At 48.5% G+C, this 6318-nt stretch overlaps 1 pseudogene; it reads left to right on the forward strand.

Annotated features, from left to right (window-relative positions):
* The first annotated feature begins 4652 nt into the window (after nucleotides 1–4652).
* LOC142443445 (interleukin-23 subunit alpha-like) lies at nucleotides 4653–6097 on the forward strand (annotated as a pseudogene).
* The last annotated feature ends 221 nt before the right edge of the window (nucleotides 6098–6318 follow it).

The following is a 6318-nucleotide window of genomic DNA, read 5'->3' on the forward strand; positions in this document are numbered from 1 at the left end:
AGAGAGGGAGAGGGAGGTTCCCAGGACCCTTCTTATGAGAAGGTCATGTCCACAGGGAGGCACCCTTAGGCTGTGACCTGATAGACAGGTTAGACCAGTGGTTCTCAACCTTCCTAATGCTTTTAATCCTTTAATACACTTCTTCCTGTTGTGGTGACCCCCAACCATAACATTATTTTTGTTGCTACTTCATAACTGTAATTCTGCTATTGTTATGAATCATCATGTAAATAGCTGATACACAGGATGTATTTTCATTGTTACAACTGAACATAATTAAAGCATGTTGATGAATCACAAAAACCACATGTAATCATATATTGTGAAATGTTTATTTCTAATGACGTATAAATGAAATTTTGTCTGGAAGCATGGGGTAGCATGGGTAACAGTCTTCAGGCTGGGTACTCGTATGTGGGTGTATCTGCAGGTGGGTGGACCCACCTTTAGATGATAGAGGAGGGGCATCTCGTTCCTAAGACCACCAGAAATATGTGTTTTTCAATGGTCTTAGGCGACCCCTGTGAAAGGGTCATTTGACCCCCAAAGGGGTTGCGACCCACAGGTTGAGAACTGCTGGCCTGGACTCTCCCCCTAGCCTTTTATCTGTCTGTATGTTGACATGAAATTATGTGGCCACCACACCCAGTCAAAGAGACTTCCCACCTCCTCATGCTCCTAGCTACATTTTCAGGCCACTGTTGTCTGTTTGGACCCACGTCGACAGATCTCAACGGATCCCCATGCTCAACGCTGGCCTTCTTGTCAGCTAAACTGGAACCTTGTGATCCTTTGGGTCCTCCACAGCCTTTTAATTTTCATCATCCAAATAAATCTGATGAAGCATTATCTTTGGCCCCTTAAATCGAATGCATTAAAATATAGTAAAAGACACGAAAGAAACTCATGTTTGCGCCCTTTCAGAACAAAACCAAAACCCAAGCATGGACTCTGTTCCCATTGAGTGGATGGCACCGCAAGGCTCCCCTTTCGCTGCGGCTGCCTCAGGGGGCTTTCTTTCCAGGTGTTCTGGTTATGGGGACACATTGTGAGGTCTTTCCTTCCCCGGTGGGTTCGAGACTGAGCACTTAACCAGTGCACCACTAGGGCCCCTCAGCATACCATGACGGCGGTCCTTGTTGAGACTGGTCATCTGGTTCCAGACCACGCCACAAAAGTGAAGGTGGCAATAAAGTTAGTACCAGGCATTTTGTTTACACTATGAACCACACTTTTGTTTCCACGATGTTGGGTTAATTCCTACTCATGACAACCCTATAGGACAGAGTAGAACTTCCCCTGCAGGTTTTCAAGATCAGGACTCTGCCCGGGAATAGAAAGCCCACTCTTTCTCCCTTGGACTGGTTGGTGGGCTTGAACTGATGATCTCATGGTTAACCGTGCAGTGTATAACCATGACGCTACCAGGGCTTCTTATGTTTACACTGTACTGTAGGTTATTGAGTGTACAGTAGTACGATGAAAAAGTTTGACATATTCTGAGAATTATCAAAATGTGACACAGAGGCATGGAGGGTGCGTGGGCTCTCAGAAAAACGATGCCGACCGACAACTTGCTTGGACGAGGCTGCCGCAAACCTTCAATGGCCAGCGGAGCAGAAAAGCACAGTGCGATCAAAGGAGACATGCCTGTCCTGATGCAGTGGTGTGGGGGCAGGGCTGCACCTTTGCTTCAACAGGGATGGCGCGCGCGCATGTGTGTGTGTGTGTCAGGAAAGACACAGAAACAAGGTGCAAAGCACAGCCAGGAGAATGCATTATTTTTGGTGAAGAACAAAGAGAAATAGATACATTCATGTGTTTATATTTGCATAAAGAACCCCAAAGGAAACCTTAAAAGTCCAATAATGTGGTTACCCGTGCAGAGAGCGGAGGGGGGACAGGATGGAAAGAAGATATTTTCCGCTGTACTTTTGTAGAGGGTTTGCTCTTTAAAACCTGTAAATGTTTTGTCTATTCACAGAGTTTGAAAGACATTTCGAGCATTTCAAATGCCTTTCCCTCCTGCCGGCCTGGTTGAATTGTGTTGGTAGGCTCATTGATCACGTATGCACATGTCTAACTGCCTATGGTCTCCAGACTGGAGGGGCCAGCTCAATAATGGTAAGGTGCAGGGCTGGAATTTGAGGTTCTGCCAAATCGGGAGTGTAATTTTAGCTTTCTCACTTGGTAGCTGTGTGATCCAGGGGAATGGCTTCACCCTTCTGAGCTCCATTTGTCCGCTTGTAAAATGGGGACAGCCTCTTCCCCAGGGGGATGCTGTGAACCACAGCTAGGATGTCTGTGACATGCTTAATCCAGAGCACAACGCACAAGCAAACACCTTCCTGCGGTCATGTCCACTTTGACTCATGGCCACCCCACGTGTCCCAGAATAGAATTGAACTCCCCACGGGTATTTTGGCTTTAAGCATTGGGGGAGCAGATCACTAGGCCTGCCGAGGTGGCACTGGGTGGATTTGAACAGCCAGCCTTCTGGTTAGAAGTGGAGGGCAAATCATTCACACCACCTACAGTGCCGGATGATTAGTAAGTGCTCTTCAAATGATATTTACATATTATTGTTGTTGTTAGGTGTCATCCAGTCAGCTCCAACCCACAGAGACCCTCTGCACGACAGGAGCAAGCACTGCCGGGTCCTGGGCCACGCTCCACAATTGGTCCTGTGCGTGAGCACATTGCAGTCACTGTGTCAATCTGTCTCATCAAGGACCTTCCTCTCTTCCTGCCCCCTCCACTGGTCTCTCCTGACAACGTATCCACAGTGTGTGAGATGAAGTCTCACCATCCTCGCCTCTAACAAGCACTCTGGCCTTCCTTCTTCTGAGACACATTTGTTTAACGGTCCTTGGTACTTTCGATTCACCAATGTCCCAATTCAAACACATCTATTCTTCTCCAGTCTCCCTTGTTCAATGTCCACCTTTCACAGGCATGTAAGGCATTTGAAAGTTACATGGCTTGGGTCACGTGCACCTGAGTCCTTGAAGTAACATCCTTGCGGTTCAATACTCTAAAGCGGTCTTATGCAAAGAATTACCCATGCCATGTGTTGGCTGCTGCTTCCTTGAGCATTGATTGTGGATCCAAGAAAGACAATAGCCCTGACAACATCAATATTTTCTGCATTTATTATGATTGACCTATTGGGGCAGTTGGGAGGCTCTCAGTCTTCTTTACATTGAGTTCTAATCCATAGGGAAGGACACAATTCTTTATTTTTAGAAAAAATTTGAATCACTTTATTGGGAGCTCTTACAGATATCATAACATCCTGTAGTTCAATCATATCAAGCAGTATTGCACAATTGTTACCACAATCAGTTTCAAGACATTTTCTTTTTTTCTTGAACTCCTTGATATCAGACCCCCTTTAGCCCCTCCCCCCCATAGGACCCCGCTCCTCCCCCTTATAGCTCCTGTTCTGTTGTAATCCATGGATTTTATATCCAGCGGAGACCATCCTAGTTAAGTACTAAGCTGTTAACCCACTCAGTAGCAACATGGGAGATAGGCCCGGTGATCTTTTGATGGTAAAGATAGAGTCAAGATATCCCCCGCTCCCTTCCAAAGCTGTCAGGATAACAAGCCAAGAAATGAAATCCCCTGAAGTGGAGAGCAAATGTTTTGAGAATGATGAGGGCAATGAATGTACAAATGTGCTTTACACAATTGATGTATGTATGGATTGTGATAAGAGTTGTATGAGCCCCTAATTAAAAAAAAAATGAAATCCCTCTGGGGCCGTTCAACTCTGTCATTGACAGTATACCATTGCATCCAAGAACAGGGAGGACAAGGTGGCAATTTTATCTGAATTTAACCCTCTGTTTGTATCGAGGTCCTGTGTTGGCTGGGCACGGCGCCTCAAGATTGCCAGCCTCTCTACTTCTTGGTTCATAACCTGCTCACAAGAAATATTTCAGGCGTGGGACAACATTCAGGCCATAATCAGCAAAAAGGTTGAGTGGAAAGAGTAAGTCAATTGAAGGGGCTGCTTTGGAGAAGACATCCAAAGGGCCTGAGCTAGGTTAAAGGCCACAGAATGCCAATGGCTGGACCTTTTATTCCGTTGACGGCAGACCTCAGCATAGGCTGGCTTTTGGAGAGGCTTCTGCTATTGGCTGTTCCCTGTGGGCTAACTCCTCTTATGTGCATCCTTGCACCCCAGGGCCTTAGACTTTATGCTGTGCCCTTGTCTCCAGACCCCAAACCCAAGAGTCTATTCAGCAATTATGGGCGTAGTGTGAATATCTTGTCGGTCTCCACCCAGCCTTTTCTCAGGCTCCTGCATTGATGAGGGCAGCGGTCTAATCTGCTTTTCCCCTTTCTTTGTGCTGGAGAGGTCTGTGGGGAAACTGGTGCCCCTCTCTTCCCCCCTTTCTGTAAGAATTCCTGCAAGCCCCACCTCTCCTCCCTTCGCCCATTGCCCAGCTAATGCCTGCATAGTGCCAACACTTCCTGCTTGACTTCTGCCACAAAGGTTGGTGGCCCCAATCCAGCCAATGCTGCTTCAGAAGATGACCCTGCTTCTGAGAAATCATCCATGACAACCCACGGAGCACAGCTGTCCTCTGACCGGCCCGGGACCAGTCTCAGTCAGGGTGGACTCAAGGGCAGTGGGTGAGTGCATGGTAGGGGACAAGGGGTGTCACTCAGACAGATGGGTTGACTTTTGGCAGGGATTCAGGGACTATGGCCTCTCATACAGAATCTGATATTTAGGAACGTTTGTAACCATAGTGATGATGATGATGGGAGGCAAAGACTGATGAAACCAAAACATCCTCAAACTCACAGCCAGAGAATTGATTTCAATTCACAGTGACCCTACAGACAGGGTAGAACTGCCCCTGTCTCCCATGGAAGGGCTGGTAATTTCCAACTGTAATCGCCATACCAGCAGGGACCCTCACAGAATGATTAAACGCACTGTCATCGAGTCAAGCAAGTTTCCAGACTGTAACTGTCACCGGGAGTTGAAAGCCCAGCTTTTCTCCCATGGAGCTGCTGGTGGTTTCCAACTGCCGACCCTTCGATTGCAGCCCCGTGTGTAAGCACCACACCACCAGGGCTCCTTGAGCCATGATTAGGGCTCTTTCGATGAGGAATGTACTTAGTAAATTCTAGGAATACTGTGGGGTTTTGCACTGGGTTGCTAACTGCAAGGCCCACAGTTCAACACCAACAGTCGATCATCAGGAGAAAGTTGGGGGCTTTCTACTCCCGGAAGGAGTTACAGTTTCTGGAACTCACAGGGGGCAGTTCTGCCCTGCCCTATAGTGTCACTATGAGTCAGACGGCAATGAGTTTTGGAGAAATACTGCTGAGTTGTTTTGATACCAGGATACCAAGAATCAGTTGACCTTCCTCAGTGCCAGGGAGAAGTCTGCTATTAGGGGACAGCTTGTTTGAGCTTGACCTAGTAGGATAAATGAAAATAGAAGTGAATTAGAACCTACCACAGGGACTGGTGTCAGGCACTGAGATGCGGCCGCCGCAGGGGAGTATAGCTTTGATGCTGCTGTGGCTGCTGCCTTAGACCACTGAGGGCCGGGCCACGCCCGTACCTGGGAGCAGCGGCCCGGCCTGGGCTGAGGGCCAACAGCTCTCCCAGAAGCTCTGCACCCTGGCCTGGAGTGGACATCCACCAGTGGGACACGTGGAGCTCCCAAGAGATGAGGGCGAGGACGAGACGACAGAGGACAGTCCTCATATCCAGTGCAGGGATGGCTGTGATCCCTAAGGACTCCGAGACAATAGTCAGTTCTACCTGCAAAGGATCCACCAGGGTGTAGTGTTCTATGAGAACCTGCTAGGCTCTGACATTTTCACTGGGGAGCCCTCCCTACACCCTGATGGCCCCGTGAGCCAGCTGCATGCCTCCCTCCTGGTCCTCCGTCACCTTGTGCAGTCCGAGGACCACCCTCAGGAGACTCAGCTGGCACCCAGCCCCAGTCCCAGCTTGCCTTGGCAGCGCAGCCTTCTGAGGCTCAAAATCCTACGGAACCTGCCGGCCTTTGTGGCTGTGGTTGCCCGGGTCTTTGCCCACGGAGCAGCCACTCTGAGCCCCTAACACCAACGCCTTCCGGTGATGCCGTCTCCATGGCTCAACAAGGGCGAGATCAAATCTACCGAGCCAGCAATGGGATGACTGACGAGGCTGACCGATGACAAGACTGAGTATTTATTTGGTGGGAATATTTGTTCTTTATGCTCATGGGAGGATTACTGAAGGATGTGCTTTTTCAATAAAGATTTATTTATGTGAAAAAAAAAAAGCCAAGGGTGGTGAGT

Source organism: Tenrec ecaudatus, chromosome 3, assembly GCF_050624435.1.
Source record: "Tenrec ecaudatus isolate mTenEca1 chromosome 3, mTenEca1.hap1, whole genome shotgun sequence".
NCBI lineage: Eukaryota > Metazoa > Chordata > Mammalia > Afrosoricida > Tenrecidae > Tenrec > Tenrec ecaudatus.